Source organism: Colius striatus, chromosome 1, assembly GCF_028858725.1.
Source record: "Colius striatus isolate bColStr4 chromosome 1, bColStr4.1.hap1, whole genome shotgun sequence".
NCBI lineage: Eukaryota > Metazoa > Chordata > Aves > Coliiformes > Coliidae > Colius > Colius striatus.
The window spans coordinates 172,217,328-172,236,903 of record NC_084759.1 but is presented as its reverse complement, the minus strand read 5'-3'; positions in this window follow the sequence as shown (position 1 = coordinate 172,236,903).

Genomic DNA, 19,576 nt, shown 5'->3' with positions numbered 1-19,576 from the left:
GGAAGAGCTGTGTATCATTAACCTTAATGGTGAAAGAATAACGCCCCTGGAAGACCTGCTCTCGGTTTTAGGAGAAACATGCACAAGTAGAGACATGTCAACAGGAGAAATCAGAGAAGCAGCAGCAGTAGCATCTCCTCAGCTGCTGGGCAGCTACCCAGGCAACTCATCTCTACTGCAATTTTACTCAGCTGAGAGAATGATCCCCGGGACAAGCCCATCAGCTGTTCCTGGGACCAGCAGCTGCCTACCCAGGCAGACACATCAGCATACAGAAATGAGATGGGATTGTGGAGAACAGGCTTGTAAGAACAAAGAAAATGAAGTAATATATTTAGTAAATGTTTTCTGTCTAAATTTGTGTCAGATAAAACTTTAGGCTGACCTTTACTGTGAATGGAGTAATGAGGAAAGACTTTTTAAAATAAATACAATTCATTACAATCAACCCCAGAAAAACTTTCACCCAGCATCAAACACACTTATCCTTCCATGATGGGACCACATATAGCAACCTAGGGCCACATCTGTGACCATTCACTCTTCATCTTACCTTTCTTCACCCTTCTTCCTTCAGCTCCCAGCAGTGTCTTCCCATATATGACAAATGTCATTGTGCCAAGTTAATATTGGCAAGAATATGACTTCCTTCCTCCCTCAGAAAAATTAATGTAGTGTGATAAAGATAAGTCCTCAGGATGAAACTCCCATATAGATCAATATTACAGGCTCTCACTTTGAACTCAGATGGAGGTCTGCTTCTTCCTTCAGTGTAAAAGAACAGAGTACTCAGAAAACTCACAGAGCTCTATTGTTAGCATCATGTACCAGATGCATTAGTTTGGATTTAATTTACCAGCATGATTGTCTCAGAAATACTATATGAAAATGCCCATGCTCAGGTTTTACTTTCAATAATGGATGTAAATAAAGGCATTAGTAATTCACAAAGAGATACGGAGGAATTTGGTCAAAAAAGTTAGAATGAACAGCAAGATTTATGGTTCAGTTCTGAATATTTACCTTTTATACACTGAAATGTATCTATTTGAAATATGAGTGTGAATAGAAGATCATTTCAGGGACTGGTATTTTATCAGACTTTCAATAAGAGGTGATGAAGAGCTCCACTCAGTTCATCCTGTAGATGAAACAAAACAGTTGTTAATTGATGTCCAGAGATGACCTAGCAAAGGAGAGGTTTGTTTTCAGTAAACCTGGGATAATCCAGAACACCTCACAGTACGGCACTAATCACTGCGTGTGTGTGTTTGAACAAAGTTCATTGCAACTAGATGCATTAAATCCACAACTTTCAGCCCAAAGCCATTCACTTAAATTCAATGGGCTTTTGCAGAAAATACAGCAAAGGAAGGCAAAGGGGAAATTTTGTTTGTTTGGAAGTTATGGAGATTGCAAGGAAGGGTAGCAGATCTTTCTTTTTATCCTCCCCGATAACAGTCAAGTGCGGGGTTAGAGGCACTTTATAAATAGCAACAGAAAAGCATTTGATCATGGGATCAGCTAACTATAATGCCAGTTTGTCTTGGATGATGACAAGATCATTCTTTTCAAAGCACAAGTTTTAATTATTCAGTCCCAAAACAGTCACTTTTAGTGAATTTCTCCCAACGCTCTTCAAAGAAATCCATGTGCTGTGAAGCTGCATTTGTGGACCAATTATTTCTAACAAACACCCCACATTTGACAAGGCAGCTTTAAATCACCTGGCACAAATGCAGAAAACCAATGGAGAAAACACACCCTTACTTTAAAGACTCCCATGAAATGCATCCAACAGTGGAGCATGAGGGTACATTCTTTAACTATATTAAGAATACATCTTTCATATACTATATTTCTAAGTTTAGAAGATAAGCTGTTGTTGCTGTTGTTGTTTTCTTAGGGCTGCATCAAAACTGAGGAACAGTCATGTGAAAAAGGGCTTGTATGCCAAAAATTCATTGTCAAATAAGATGCTTTATTAAAACATCTTACTTCTTGAATCCCACACCCCACGAAACATACGATAACTACACTTCTTGAAAGATGGTCCAAACCTCTTGCAATAAATCTTTACAGCTTGCATTTAACAACTTACATTAGCATTGTTTGTGAAGGTATTTGTATCCTTCTGGCTGGTATCTCTAACAATCAAAATAAACAGAAAAGAGGAGAACAAACTCCCCTTGGTTCCTAAGTGTCATCTATGGAGCCTTGCAAACACCTTGCCACTTCTGAATGTCAAGACTGGCACACACAGCAATGAGCTGATTATTGAGTTACTGATCCTACAGCCAGATGGTACGAGCTGGTATGTGAAGGCTGCTGAGCTGATTACTTTTAAGCATTCTTTTTTGAGACATTTCTCCACTCCCCAATTCACTTGAAGCATCACTTCAAACATTTAGAGTACTTTTGTCAGCGAGTCTGCAGGTGAAGTGCCCCTTACAGGATGTAAAGATAAGTAAAATCATCAAACCCAAACAATAAGATCAAGCCTATTTCTGTGTACAATAGGCAACAACTTGTATCTAAAAACATTTTTCACTGAGATAGAAGCAAGACATTGATATATTAATTGATAATGGCGGATGAATGACATTGTTGCTCTTTTCCCCCTGCCATGTTTCCTCAGTGGCTGCAGAAGGGGGAAGCAGGGTGCAGAGAAGCTTGGTGCTGTCTGGTGCTTTCCATAGCCAGTGTGGGCCCTGGCAGACAGAACATAACATTTCATTGTATTTTGAAAGAATATTTTCAGGATGAATCTCTGCACCACAACCCTAGTTCTGTACCATGCTGAGGAGTATTGCAGGAGCTGAAAATCCTGGTGAAGTTAGGACAGTGGTGTGCACATCCTACTGTGTTAGAAATGCTTCAAAACTCGCTCTTTGCCAACAGGCTCAGGAGGCTCCAGTTGTGGGTCTTGCAAGGATCACAGTTCAAACTTTTATTTTTTTATTTTCTTTTCACTGTTTTCTATTTATATGACAATGAAAGCTGACATCCAGGGAATTAGTACAATGGAGGAATTGATTAATTGAACTTCAATAACAGTATAATCTTCAAAGTGAAGATTATTGAAACTGTTACATATCAGAAGACTTTAATCAAAACAGAAGAAATCACTAGCTGAAATGTTCTCAGTTGGCTTGGAGTCTGACACTGAGGCTGTCCTTTCCCTCCTTTGCCCTGAAATTACCCCGCAGCATTAGCTTAGGGTCACTAGCATGGTAAATGCTGCTCTATGCTGGTCTAGCAGCCCTGCACTCACCTGAGCTGGCAAGAGAGCCAGCTAGCATCCAGATTTTTGTGTTGCCAAAACAAAGCAAAATAACTGCAGTGATCTGTTTTCCTTGCTCTGTACTTTTCCTATTTATATGGAGTCCAGGGAGGAAATGGTTTTGCAAGATTCATATGCTTTTTCATGTATATATTCAACGAAGGGAGTAGTTTTCCTTCATTCATTGTGTGTGTATATGGATATATATACAACATAAAAAGCCATCCCTGCTGATCCCACTGTTCAGGCAGTAGACTTCTACTAAGGTGCATCACTTGCACTGAAATCAAACAGTGTACCTAAAGAGTGGGACTTAGTCACCTATATTCCAGGAACATCTTGGCTGAAGCTGCTGAATTAAGTTGCTAAGCACTCTCCTCGTTAATAACTGACTAGTAGTGCAAAAAAAGGAAGCAGCAAGTTTTGGCAGACTTTGGCAAGCTGGGTAAATCAAGCACTGAGTACACAGAGGGCTTTTAGGCCACACCAGATGCTCAGGACCAGGCCCCCTGCAGCCTGATTGCCCTGCTAATGGATTCAACTGTCACGGCCTGGCCAAACACAAACACCACGCAAACAGCAGAGTCTTAAACAGCTGCTGCCTGGGGTTCAGAGCTCCTAAAGCCCTGTGAGTGGCACAGAGCTCTGAGCCCAGCTTTGGCAGCCACTCTGGTGCTGGGTCATGCTCTCTCAGGCACCCTATTCCACAGATCCTGGAGGGGCAGGGGCTGATGAGGGGTGACCTCAGGCTTCTCAGCTGTCCTGGCACTGGGGAATTGCTGTACTTGCCTCTCAAAGCAGATAGCTTCATTGTAGCCTCATTAACATTACTCAAAGACTTTATTAGCACCATGAGTACTCATATGAGTAAAACGGAGCAGGCTACTTGCTACCTTCACTCTTCCAATTGTTGTCCCTCTTCTGAGGACAGAAGCCCATCAGCCAATTTCCTTAATCACTAGTAATAAATCTGCTGAGCAATGGCACACATTAAATCTTATAACAGAGTAGCAGAACTAATACACTTTCTTCTCAAATGCAATTAAATTGTAGCGTTATTTCCTCTCGGTGCAGAGAAGGCAATTGATGGTAACCTTTGGCTGCAGGGCTCCATCTCCTGGTTTTAGGAAGATATTGTATGGCATAAGGAAACAGCTCCTTTTCAGAACCTAGGAAATCAGGATAGCATTGATATACTGGAGAGATACCTATTGATTGGGTTAAAAAGCTGTGTTATTCTTTATTTATGAAATAGTGCAAACACCACTACAATTTTATGATAATAAACACCTCTCTGTGTAGCTTCAAACTTTCTTCCTTGCAATGAAATGAAAACCCTTTGGCCACATAGGACATTCCCACTCTCATTGAAGCAGTGTGCTAAGCTGAAAGGGACTTGTCTTCCATCTTAGCCTTTAACTAGCAGCTGTAGCTGACCTTTAGGGGTCCCTCTTAAACCAAACTATTCTAAGCTTCTATAATTCTATTAAAACATTGCAAAGAGGCATTTTATTATGTTTTCCATTCCCTAGGACAAGGTGGCTGGAGACATCACCTCAGATATAAGGAGTGGAATGGTTTGTCCAGGATGTGCAACTTGCCAGACCCCCATCATCTTCGCCCATCGGTTCCATTTCATCCACACTCTCAGGTCTGTCCAGATATGCTGGAAATATTGACTTTTAGCATGGGAATATCCACACTAGCACCCACTCATCAAATAACTTTGAAATGCATTCTCTTTGGGGTTTTATTTCAACCAATTGAGAAGAATGAGAGAATCCTCTCATGTATTTATCATGCTACTCAGAGACAGACAAACAGCAACATGTTCAGGTCACAGTTATTATTTACTGTTAGTATTTGATCATCTGTCCAAAAGGCAAAGCACATCAAGGAAATACCAGATCCCTATAATACAAACCTTGAGGTCTGAGTTTTTGTCTTCTTATCTGTCATTCACACAGCCAGAACAAATCCTTTCAGTTCTTCTTGTACAATATTCTAAGGGGCCTCTCCTTATCTTCCCATTCCCTAAAGTCAATGGAAATGTCCTGCTTTGTGGTGGTGATGCATCTAGTCTCATCTCTTTAAAAAATACTACTACCAGCAGGAATGATCACTCTTCACACTAGATAATACTCTACATCGATCTGACATTTTTCAAAGGACTGGAGAGACACACGGGACTTAAAGACATTTGATGCAAGTTTCATTTTGCCCTGTCCTTTCCACAGTCTCCTTGAACATCACACATTTTTCATACAACCATGGATACAAACAAATTTGAATATTCTGTCATGAGGTGCTGTTTTCACTATGTTGCCAGGCATATATTTTCCCCAGAGAATATTTAGCCTGTCAATGGGTGACATGAATATAATCAATGGTGTGAAGTTGAAAGGCAATTTCAATGTAAATTACCTACCTGAGAACAAGGAGATTTCAAACGTAGCAGCTTTCCTACATCAGTAATAAATGATAGGTTACTCTGCCCAGCGATCTCAGTATACATTGAGGAGTATTGTGGCAGTTAAGGATGTCCAGATTTCAGGCATTTTGCAATTCAGTAAAGTGTTCATTAACAAATACTTCAACAAACCCTTTTAATCAGGCTCTGGTACCTTTGATCAAGCTATGCAATGTTTTCTGCTGCATCATTCCCATTGAAATAAGGAAAAAAGCATGAGAGTGAGTCACCGTATTGTGGGTTTTTATATTTTGTCTCTTTTTTGGAAGATGGCATTTAAGCATAACCAGATTACAATGTACAATTTCAATGTACAATTAGTACAATGTACTAATATTTTAAAAATATTTGGACAAAACCATTACTTTGTTAGAATAACTTAGGCAGAAGACTAGATGGGGGTAAGAGCCTGATAGTATCTTGAAATCAGACTAAAATTTGCTCGCATTTTAAAACGTCAAATTTTAAGAAAGCAGGTAGTCCATGCTTCAAGCCAGAAGAAATCAAATGTGTTAAGTGCCACAAATTCTCCCACTTCATTCCCTAATTATATTTCTGACTCATTTAAAGCTAACTTCTGAAAATGATTGCAGCAATTTAGGATGCTCAATGTGTTATGTAGCCTACACAAAGTGCTGTGCTGCTTCTTTTGTTGTATTTGTTTCTTTGTTTACTTTTTTCCTTTCCTTTTTTTTTTTACATATTTTTGTACACATGCTTTTTCTCTGCACAGTTTTGAAATGCATAATGAGAAGTCAAAGTACAATGAGGTCACAGAACTATAGCCTCAATTTTCCTCATTTTATTTACAGTTAAATTTCAGAATGCACATTTTCTACTGACCTGGGAATAATGAAAATCAACAGAATAGTATAAAAAAAATATTAAAAAAGATGGGGAAATGCATGCAATATTCTGATTTGTTCTAAGAAAAGCTGCGTGCATGAATCACTACATTTCCATCATGTCCCCAGACTATCGTTACTTGCCTTTCCTCTCTACTGCCTATTATTCTCCAACTTCTTGGGTATACCATAAGGATCAGCATTTGTTTGCTGTGGGCAGGCAAGAATTTTGCTGTACTCCAGTTGAAAGGGGTGGTGTATCATTCATGCCTGCATTATCTAAACCAGCGTTTCTCAACCAAGTGACAGGTGCTGATAAGGATGTGTGCCAGTCTCCAGTGCAGATAGAACATCCCATGGTAGCTGAAGCCTTAGAGTAGGTTGATGAAGATTTCAAGGCAGACACTAGCCTGCTTTTCTAGGCATAATCACCTACATGTCAGCTTTTAAATATAAAGGTATAGATCAGGCTCACTATTTTTGTTCCGCATTCCCAGTAGGAGTGGGAACATGTGCAAATTACATCCTGTTTGTATTTGGTGCTTGCTAAAAGAACACCTCTATTGCCTATAAGCAGCTAATTTCACATCTAAATGGTGATTTACAGAGCCCAGTTACAAAGAGGTGGAAGGGATTTGGACGAGGTTGCCTCAGACAGGGTGAGATGAAAGGCTGGCACAAGGGGATGCAGCGGGCGTGCAAAGCAGGTCTTGCTGTGAGTTCTGGTGCCTCTTCACAAGTGCTTGACAGCGTCAGAAAAGCACCTTGGAGAGGGACTGAGAAAGGCCTGACGTGGAGAGGAAATCAGACTGAGGACGTGTGTGGCTCTTACCTGCTCTTGTCTGCATTAACAGAAAATATTGAGCCTGTTTCTGACACATATACCTTTGAATTATTTTAAGGGGATTTTTGCTGCCTTTCATTGTACTCCAACCTTGCCTGATGTACCTCTTTTGAAGCAATTTGCTTTGCTTCCTAGTGAATACAGTATGTTTAATCAATAAGGATGAATATTCTGAGGCCACTTTTTGTGGCTAGGTCCTCATAAGTGGTTTAGTGTAACCACAGCTCTGGCTCTGAGATCTAGTCTCCCAGTTAATCATAGGGCTTATAGAAAGAGCATGCAATTCAGGGCCTAAAGCCAGCTCTTTTTAATATCATTCCTTAAAGGGCTCAGTTCAATGGCAGTGAGTAAACATCTACTTCATAGCTTACTTCTGGTATAGAGCAGAGTTAAAATAAGCCAGAAATTACTATTATGCTTTCATGAGACCAAAATCTTACTGCTTTGTCTCCAGATTATTTGGGCTCTTTCATTATACCACCATAATTTACATAATTGCTATTGAAACTGATTCACACAGGTGTCTTAGATATGCAGGTCATTTCTCATATCCCTTCCAGCAAAGAAAAAATTATCACCCCAGAGTGTGTAGAAAGATAATTTTGCTCAACTCACTACCAGACTTACTCAGGCATAAAGATGTAAATGTGAAAATCAACAGAACTTTTTTTTCTTTTTCCTGATTCTGCACAGCTCTTAAAGCTTCCAAGAGCTTCCATCGTTTTCCTCAGATAATTTTGCCTCAAGGAAAAAAAGATGAGACCATTGGTGAGCTGCTAGTGAAAGACGGATGGGAATCTCTCACACAAATGTATTTCCAGCCTACTGAGGAGATTATTCAAGTCTTCTCTCTGTCATCCAAATGCCAAAAATTAAAGAGGTAGGCAGTAGACACTGAAGATACCAGAAGCACTTTTATGAGGTGGGGTGGCATCCCCTAAATGCCACAGTAGCTAGAGAAAGAGAACATAGCATATGCAAACGTAATTGAGCTCCAATTTTACCATGACATGTTTTATTCATAGGGTATGCTACAACTTTTTTAAATTGTGACCTGTCATTTAAGCAGCTTTTGCAGGGAGAGACATAATGCTTTTTAAATCAGTTGATGGACTTGGAAAAAGTGTGTAAGTTTTTTCATTCGCAGTTCCTTCATTAGCCCAAACAAGTTGCAGGTTCCTGCTATTGCTTGTTCAAATGACTTCCCTTGACAGTGAGGAGAGAAGAGACGAATGGGGAGAAAGAGAAAGAAGGGTCATGGAAAGGTGGCACACAGAAACACATTGTCTGCAGTTTTACTGTGAAACTCTCTCATTTCATTATTACCTATCTATCAGAAATTGGGGTTTTTTTTAAATTTTATATATATATATATATATATATATTTCAGAAGCGTCAGTGCAGTATTCTCAGTTGATTAGAGCTGTAGTTAGAACAGTTATATACAAGCGTACAAAAACAGTTATATAACAATATAAACAGAAAGTGTATGACTCCCCTGTCAGTCATTACAAGTTCACCCAAAACCTCAAGTTTAGCGTTTTCTCCGGCCATTCATGGTACAAAAGAAGGATGTGGATGATAAAGGAGCATGAGGCACTGCAAAATGTTGAGTACCACTGCAAGCCAAAGAGACAGAGGGAGCATCAGATCTTGCACCAGGACCTTATCCAGCCACGGCTGATAAGAGCCTAAGAGGTCTCTCACTTCCAGGGCTGTGGATCAGGGCTGCACAGACACTCTAAAAAAAGTATTTCCAGCTGTTAATGTCCTATACATTGTCCAAATAAATATGAGAGGTCTGCATCCTGACTGCAATGCAGGATTTGCACAAAAAAAACCCCAGACAATACTATTTTTCAATTCAGTCCATTTTCAGGTAACTATCTGAAGGCATTTCCCTTCTGTATGCAACATGCCATGATAGACATTTACTTCAATTCAGTGACTGGAACAAGCACAGCTTTCTCCCCAAAGGTAAGCTATTTTTTCCTTGGGCAACCATATAAACTTCCTGAGAGAATGAGTGCCTGTTTGCTAAGGAGAATGAGCCACTGGCCAGGCTGAACAAGACATCAGATCTCACATGGCTCCACTGCTCTCCCAGCTACTGCATAAATTCAGCTTCCCAGCTGGGGCTTCAGTGTGCAACAGCAGAAACCAAGCAGCCAATGTGCAGAAGACAAATCCTGTCACAGAGAAAAGCTTTGCATGGGTTGCTGTCATTTTCCAAGCTTGACTTTGTGAAAGTCGTCTCACAGGACAAAGCTTGTTCTTGTTTGCATTTAAATCCTTAGATTAATTCCCATTGAATCCCTAGATGAATTCCTATTCAGCAGAAGCAAGATCTAATCACTGCAGTACACATGTAGTCACTGGCTCCTGCAGTGAGTTGTACATGATTTTCTATTTGTAGAAGGTAGCATTTGCAGGAGAGACAGCACAGCCTCACAGCTCCTGTGTGCATTTCCCAGCAATATCATTAGGACTACAACTAGCAAGTTAGTGACGATGAGCAGAGTCCTCAAATTTTGGCATATATAACAGAAGGAGAGAATCTATATTACTGTGAAGCTTATTGCAGTGAGGCCTCTTATTTTTATTCATCACATTACAGGAAATTTGAAATGGGATTAACCTCCAGTTATGGCATAAAAACGTAAATGTTAGCTTACTGGTCTTAAAATGTCCAGCATACTCCATGAAGATCTGGTCAGTGGAGGCAAGAGGGTGATTCAGCCCTGACTGGGTCTTGACTCCACTGCCCACGCAGAGTCATCTTGTGCTCTTTGAGGATTCTGATGCAAGTGCCAACACCAAGCAAATCTAAGGCACAACCTCCATGAGACCTGTGCTGTTCTGGAGTGCCTGCAGGTGGTCAGACAGATGCCTTCACATCCTCTCAGGACACTAAATGGTCCTGATAGGGCACCAGTGACAGCTTAGTCAAGCGGCTCACTACCAGTTGTTGACTGGGTGAGCTTGATCCCATGGACTCTGCTGGGAGCTTTTGTATGCACATACCAACTCCTATGTTTAGGTGTGCGAGTCTCACATCAAACTCTCCTTTCTAAGTTTTGATGGAGTATTTGCCACATCTCCCTTTGCATGACTACAGCTCTACTTGAAGCGAGACTTTCAGGTTTGATTATTTTGTCATTCTTTTTCATTTTAGCTGGATTCATGAGGATTTCCAAGGTATATCAAGCATCACTCTTACCTGTATCTTTTTATGATATAAAAAGTAATATCAAATATTCCTATCATATAGCTATAATGTACTGACTTATTGCTTAGTCCAGCACCAAATTCAAATTACAAAGTGAAATAGAAGTATATTGCCACAAGGGAGACGGTATTGGCAGAACTAAGCTGACAGCATGAATATACAGATGTAGGATGTGTTCTGTCACATGGCAGGTGGCACATCAACTGCAATATCCAAAACCTCAACCACAAACTTATATACGAATAGGTTTTTTCAGTTCCCATGCCATCCTGTTCACAACAATGAGCAAGCAAGGGGAAGTCTGCTCAGAGTCTTTGCTTGTCTATCCTACTAATAAAGCTAAAACACAATGGTGGTCCAAGTGAGAGTGTGGTCTCATAGAACAAAGCACCGGAAAACAGCAAAAGAGGGCTCAGTTCCACTCATCTGGCATTCAGTCAGTAACCCACAGAAAGGCTGCTAGGTCTTGAAAGGGTTTCCTGTTCCAATGGAATATTTGTAAATTCATGGCCAAAAAAGCACCAGATGAGTTTCAAAAGAAGAGATGAGTGTTTGAGGGAGTACTCTCCTGTAATACCATAAGTGCAGCAAGAACTTTTTACTTTCAGCAGCTGGTGACATTACAAGATCAAATCCTCATGTATGTATCTATGTTATAAAACACCTTGGCTGACTAATGCTTTAAAACAAAAAGAATATTCATAAAACATATTCACTTCTTGTTGCCTTTTAAGGTATTAAAAGGGATATTTATTACATTTTTGTAGATACCATATTAATTCCTGTTACATTAACATAGGACACTTTTTATTAAAAAGTGACATGGTTTAATAAAATGAAAAAAGCCAAAAACTTCATAAAGTAAATAAAACTGAAAACACCATTATAGCTGTTATGACTTGCAGAAGCTGAGTAAAACAAATAACATTCACTCCTATGATCAAAATAACCCAATTGCTGCTATCAAAATATTGTTAGTGCTTTCTGCTTCACAAAGTAACAAATGCTTTATTTAAGAGACATTTTCACTGCATCTTTTCCCTACAGCCTGTATTAACTTTTGAGGAGAACCCTGGTAAGATCAATGCATTTCTGTACCGGAGCGTTACACGTGGTACACGTATGCTGTGATCCAAAAGTCATCTCTGCTAGAAAGTGAGAGTATCTCAGGATTCATGAGCAGCTGTGTTTTGTCAGTGTCTGAACTTTCTACATGCAAGGTGTTTGCATGCAGGATTTCTGCTCATTCAGAGAGAAGGACAAATGCTAGGCATGTACATGAACTGCTTGAGTATTCAGGAGTGATGAGATTCAGTGTTTTCACTTCCAGACAAGTTTAATTCACCAGTGGCAACCAGATCTTTTAAACAAGATCAGACTTGAGAAGGTGAGCCTCAGAGGTCATAGAGGAGCTTCTCATTTAAGTGAAGACAAGTTGTTTTTTCCATGAGTAGGCTGCAGAGGTAAAATTCAATCACTGGTGAAAGTCATGTTCAATTCAATGTATTTGATTAATTTTGTCCAGCAGAGGGCTACCAAAATGATCAAGGGACTGGAATGTCTCTACTATGAAGAAAGGCTGCAGGAACTGGGGCTGTTCAGCCTGGAGAAGAGGAGACTGAGGGGGGAATCTCATTAACACAAGTATTTAAAAGGTGTATGTCAAAAGGATGGGACAGCACTTTTTTCTGTAGTGTCCAGTGATAGGACAAGGGGTAATGGGCACAAATAGTTCCACTTAAACATAAGGAAAAACTTTTCTACCGCAAGGGTGAGGGAGCCCTGGCACAGGCTGCCCAGGAAGAGTGTGGAGTCTCCTTTTCTGGAGGTTTTCAAAACCCTCCTGGACGCATTCCTGTGTGACTTGATCTAGGTGGACCTGCTTTAGCAGGGATGTTGGACTAGATCATCTCTATAGGTCCCTTCCAATCCCTACCAGTCAATGATTCTATGAACTTTACTCTAAACTTGTTTCTATTCTGACCTTATTTATGATTTGAGCTCTTCCTTCCAAAGCCTGTCCAGTGAGTTTTCAAATAGCAAACTCCCAGGGCATCCTGACAGCATATAGTACATAGCCCTGTAAGCATCTCTGGATCAGATCATTCTAGTATAACCAAAATATTGAGAGTTTAAATCTGAGACAAATGATCATGATATCAAAGATTTAATGCAACTCCTCAGCATTCCTTGTCAAGGCTTTAAAATTATAGTTTGCTTTCTCTTGTGTTTATGAAAAAGAAGTTTGTTAATAGCAAATACCCTCACTCCTACTGCCTGCCTTATCTGAATATGAGAATAGAAGTCAGATGTGTTCACAGAGCTTCCCATCATAAACATTGTTATCTTCTTCATGTCATTTCTAGATTGTGTATGTGATGAAAAGATTATTGTTTCTAAGAATGTGTAAACTACCAATAGCTGAAACTAAGAAAATGTCATCTCCAAAGTTAAAGAGAAAAAAAATCTACATGGCTCTAAAAGATTTAATAAAGTTCTTTTTCACTTCATTTTCTCTGGTCAACCTCAATCTAAATTTTAATGTATTAAGTGCTATTACCATTAATCTTCAGGCATGTGAGAAAGATGAAGCCTAATCAGTTTCTAGGCCATATCATCAAGCATTCATATGCAAATGTACCCAGATCATTTCATCACATGAGTTATTGTTCTTTAATCAAGCTACAGAAAACAAAAACTCTGCTAGAGAAAGGAAATTATCCCACAGGTAAGACAAAGAAAACAATTTTAAATTTCAAATTTATTTCCTTTTTTTTTTTACCTTTCACTCAAGAATTCTTATGAGTTTTCAAAGAAAAGTTAGGAGAGCACATATCCTATGGCTTTCAGATTGCTTTCCCTAAGCTTTCTTTTAACCTATTCAACCTCTGGTAATCAAGGGGAGCTGGAGCTCTGGCACACCTCTGTTTGTTTTGTGTCCTGAGGCTATGCAGCAGGTAAGGAAGGTTGTCAGAAGTGTCCTAACCTTGTTCTTAAAATGAATGGTGATTACTTATCTAATCCAATTGTTAAAGAGCCACTGGAATAACAAAGAAAATGCTGTTTAGTAAGGCAAAACATTCAGAATTATTTTCAAATTTCTATAAAATTGAATTTGTTTATAGGCTTCACTACCAAACTGGAAAACAGAAAAAGAATAGTGATGGAAGTCCATGTGCTGTCTTTGGGATTCATCTTATTGAACCTTGGCTATATCCCATCAGCATTTACATCTCAGTTGTTTATGTGCACTTTCTTGAGTGAGCAGCAAAAAATATGTATTCAGGGAAAGCAGTTCATGAAATATGTTTTATACATTTACATTTGAATGAGTGAGAAATATTCTAAGTGAGCCTATTTCCCTCAACTAGGTAAAGTGGGAGATTGCATTACAAGTTTGTAAGTATTTAAAGCTGGTGAGATGCACTTCCTCATATCTTTTGTATATATCAAAATACTCCCTCACATGCACACACAAAGAAACCCTTTATATTAGAAAAATTAGGAACTAAAATCCAACATACAAAAATGTAGATGTGTGGACATTATGATGGCTTGACCATCTTTAATTCACCTGTCTCATACCAATGCATTGTGATAGTCTTTAATTACCAAGATCACATCGGTTTTTACTATCAGAGGCCTCCTTCACTCCAGGCACTATTAATGAGCTCTCTTTCACTAAGAAAGAGCATAGAGATTATATGGAAGAGGCAGTGTGCTCCCCACCACCTCTATCCCTTAAGCCATAACCACCAGTGGAGGTTATAATAGCTGCATCCAGCTTACTCAGGATTTTGGGGGATAGATAGCAAAACGGTAGCAAACAGCTACCTGAAAAGGTGAGCCAGACATCTTGCTGGCTCACAAATATGACCATGAGTTTATTACCCTACTCCATAAATAGTGGACAGCCCAGGGCTCACTGAGCTCTCCTGCATGGCAGGAAGCTGCAGACCAGGACCTCCACTTGAGTAGGGACACCCCTCAAGGTTTGTCCCCAAGGCTGCTGCAAGACTCCTTGCCACAACAAATTCTTGGAAAGTGATAAATAAACATGCTAAACTTTGAAATCTTAGCTAAGTAATAGAAAGGATTAACTGTGTGTATAATAATCCTTTAGACATGAACTGTTGACTAAGCCTGGGACTAGGATTGGATCCAGACAGTCCAACCTAGATTCCTTTCTGAGAAGGAGTTTAGAAAGAAAGCTGGTCCTCTCTGAACCTCATGACTCAATGGACTCAATGGGAATGTCTCCCTGACGGTTTCACCTGACCCTGTCTTCTAGGTGGTAAATACCTAAGTGTACATTGTCATCAAATCTTGTTAAACCGCTGTCACGTTTACCACTGAACTTTGTTAACTTACTGTTTTATATTAAGACGTTATATTGTTGGTTCACTCTTACAAGTGAAGTGCAAGGCTCCATCGAGGACAATGAAACAGTCAGAGTCCTTTAAACTTGTCACTATACAATGTTTTGATAATTAAAACCAATGGGGTACACAGAAAATTAATCTTTTTCAGCTGTTGACAAGTCTCAAAATGTATTTGTAAACAGTCAGGCCTCATTAAGGGAATATATTCTTAAGGCCACACTGAGGTCAGTTTGTGGCCTTTCCATTTTTATTGATGATCTGGAAGAAATGAGAGAACCTTTTCTAATTAAAGTGTACATGTGACACATGAAGAGGATGCACTGATAAAAATGAACTGATGAGCTGCTGCAAGCAAATGACATGCGAACCAGATTATTGCAATTCAACAATATCCAGGAATCTTAGACATAATGAGACATTGTCTTGAGGATAACTCTTGAGAGTAACTGAAATGACTGGGGCACCAGGTCAGTCAGATGGAGATCAGCTCCTTCTGTGGTGTGCAAAGGGTATAACAGCAAAAGAAAAAATGGTGCTGGGATAAACAAGGAAAATAATACTGAAAAAGGTTAGAAAGGTTACAAAACCTGGACTAGCAAGTCTTCTTCTGAGATGCTATGCACAGTCTCAGCATCCAAAGCTCAAGGAGAAATTGGATCTCCCAGGTTCAGAGATGAACCAAGAGAAAGAGTAAAGGACTGGAAAATCTGCCTTAGTGGAAAACTGAGATTCACTCTGTTTACCTTGAGGAAAAGGCCAAAATGTGCCTTCATCACAGTTTCTAATTACCTCTAGAGGGAATAAAATTCAATAACTGATGGGTTTTCAGTCTCCAAAGCACAAACGTAACAAGGTCAAGTGTCTGGAAGGTGAAAGTAGAGATATTCAGAAATAGATGTTACATGCATTAGTATTATGAAAATTAATCCTTTCAGTGATTTAACAAAAAATAATGATATCTTCTCCATACTGCAAATATGTAAATTGAGATTTTCTATCTTTTTTTTTTAAAAAAAAAAAGATGTTCTAGTTAAAAACTAATCAAGGGAAGAACTGACCTGTCCTACACTGGAGGTCAGAGTAAATGATCATGTCTGAACTTAGGATCTAGGACTATGTTGTTTCATTTCATTGCTGAGTAGGGGCTCCATGTCTTATTTACAGTACTGTAGTGGTTTTGCCTGGGCCATGTTTTTGGTAGCAGGGGGTGCTACGGGAGTGGCTTCTTTAAACAAAGAGCTGGCAGAAGCTTCCTCTGTAGCTGATAGGGCTAACGTGGTCCATACTAAGATGGACCCCATAGCTGACCCAAGCCTGGCCAATTAGTGACGGAGGTAACACCTCTGTGAATAACGTATTTGAGAAGGAGAAGAAGTTGCTGCACAATTGCTAAACTGCAGCAGAAACAGGGAGTGAGAATGTGAAAACATCTCCACAGACACCAAGGTCAGTGGAGAAGGAGGAGGAGGGTGCTTAGGCCCTGAAAGAAAGAGTGCCCTGTGACCCGTGGTGAGGATCATGGTGAGGCAGCTGTGCCCCTGCTGTCTGTGGAGGTCACTGGGGAGCAGAGATCCACTCACAGCCCTTGAAGGACCCCACACCGGAGTGGGTAGATGTCTGAAGGAGGCTGTGACTCCATGGGGAGCTCACGTTGGAGCAAATTCCTGGCAGGACCTGGGAGTCTTTGGGGAGAGAGGAGCCCACATCAGAGCAGGTTTGCTGTCAGGACTTGTGACCCTGTCAGGCACCTACACTGGAGCAGATGGTACCTGAAGGACTGCTCTCCCAGTGGACGACCCATGTTGGGGCAGTGTGTGAGGAGCTGCCCCCATGGGAGGCGCCATGCTGGAGCAGTTCATGAGGAACTGTAGCTCATGGGAAGGACCCACGTTTGAGAAGTTAATGGGGGACTGTCTCCTGTGGGAGGGACCCCACACTGTAGCAGTGGGAAGTGTGATGAAGCCTCCTCCTGAGAAGAAGCAGCAGCAAAGTCCATCTGTGATGAACTGATCGCAACTCCCATCACCTGCGCTGCTGGAGGAGAGGGAAGGAGAGTTCTGGAGGAGGGAGGGGAGGGGGGAAGTGTTTTAAGATTTGATTTTATTTCTCATCCTCCTTTTATGCTAGTTTTTTAATAAATCAAGCCCCTTTTCTGCCCAAGTTGAGTCTGTTTTTCCCACGACACTAATTACTGAGCAATCTCTCTGTCCTTATCTCGACTCACATACTTCTCTTTATATTTCTCTCTTCACTGTCCAGTTTAGGAGAGGGGAGTGATATTACAACTTGGTGGGCACTTGGCACCTAGCCAGGACTAAACCACCACAGGTACCTTATTCAAAACTTCATATGGTTACAAAATACTCCTTTTTCATGGATTTTCTTTTACTGCATTGTTAGAATGCTGCACCAACATTAATTTGTACAGCAAGCTAGTTGGATGGATGAATGGAATTGCTGGTATTTTAGGGAAAAAGCACCAATGTGAGATGAAATTTGAAAGCACCTGTTAATGGTAGATGCACAATTCAAAAGGCTTGTATGTGATATTTCAAAATGCCTTGCATTTCTGAGCACTTTGCATCTTTAAAACACAGCTCCTACCAGCATCATTCACGGCTCTGAAAGCTTAGTACTTCCTCAAAACAAACCCTATCAAGTCATGTGGAAACTCAGAAATTAGGATTACACAATTAATGACCACTTCTGGATGAAAAATTATTTTGAATTATTCCTTCAGCAGAGACCTACAGGAACTCCATGTCCAAACACAGTTCCACAGGGCAATTTTCAATTATTTAATTCAGTGATCAATCTTTTCTATTTTTAAATCCCCTCCTTCAATCAGTACAGACCTTTTTGCTTCTGTAGTGTAGGAGGCAGGGTTAGTAAATAACAGTCCCCTTCACTGCACAATTCCAGTTCATCCTTAAAATATATCATGCCACCACAGCCAGACTTGTAGAGGTCCTGTGAAAAAACAACACACAGTGAGGAAATAAAGGTATAGTATAATGCATATCCATGAGGTTGCAGGGAACTTTTCTGCAATGCTGCTATTTGCTAGTTATCAAGAGTCTGAAGTAACAGATTGTTGAATCAATAGATATATCAAGGTGAACCAAAGCCTACACAAGCTGCCACTTAACAATTAAACAGTGTCTTTGTAACAGTATAAAATCCAATATAAGATGTTAAACCAAATTGTAAACACATTTCTAAGCAGCCTTGGTCCCAAATATCTACTGCCTGTGGTATCTCTCTTGAGACATCTTTCCCTCTGTCTGTGTCTGGCATACACCGTGGTGCCACACACTGTATTCACATCATTTGCTTTTCCCAACCACAGTAACTTGATCTCAGTATCATATGAAAATCCTCTTATATCTTCTGAATATTGACTGTTATGATGATATACTAAAAAGGCACAAGCCTCCCAAAACACTTCAACATCCAAGGGTTAACTTCCAAGATACAGGTGAACGATGGAAATGTTATCAATGAGTATCCATTATGAGCATTCAAGGTCTTTAAAAAGTAAAAATCCACAATTTTGTTCGTTTTTTAATTAGAATTTCTGTATCATCTGTCCCAGGACATTTCCTACCAGAAAGGCAGAGGCTTGAGAGGAATGTTGATGATTTGCAGCTCAGCAGTAAGCCTACTGCAAACTGTGAGGGATCTGAAGTTGGCAGGCTGTCCTGGCAAGTCCATTCTCAGCTAGGAACTGTAATCAGCAGTCAATGCCTCCACAGCAAAGATTAATTAAGAGGCTCTGCATCACTGTAATACACTAGCAGAGGCCTCCCTGCAAGGGGGCCTTTCTACAAGAAGTGTGCCCCTGAAATTATCAATAGCATTGTAAACCTGCTCCTGAAAGACATCTCAAGTGGGGCTGGTGTGTATAAGTATTTACGATTTCTCTTTTTGTCTGGTATTGCTAAATTTTGTGGCAGGTTGGAAGAGATGGGACTTAAGAGAGGGTATGGAAATAGAAAACAAAAAATAGACGTTCAGTTGAAAATTCTCCTTATCAGCCTTGACATGAATAAGGGAAATCTACCCTTTTGACAGTGTGGTTTCTCAAACAGTACTAGTGGGAAGGAATGTTTCTGGTCCATCAATGCCCAGTCTCACAGACCACGGGAATGGATTTGCTACAACTGCCTCGTCCTTCACCATTACCTCACATGCAGAGGTGTTGCCTTGGCAGCCAGTTTGGTGATTTCCAAGGACCTTTTGAGTGGACAGTATTGACCAGAGAGTTGTGGGTCTGCATTGCTTGAGACAGAGAAGTAATCTGTGTCATGAGGGCACCACAGAAGCATTCCTATGACATTTGCTACCTAATTAATATGCCATTTGAGTCCTTACATGTTTGGTATTTCAATTTACATTTAATGCTCGTGTAAATATCAGTCACATGATTTATTATCAAAAGCTTTTCATTCTGTACGTAGAGGCTCTCAAAAAGATAATGTTTCCTCATTTTACTTGTGCAAAGGTCAAAATGGTGTTGCAGA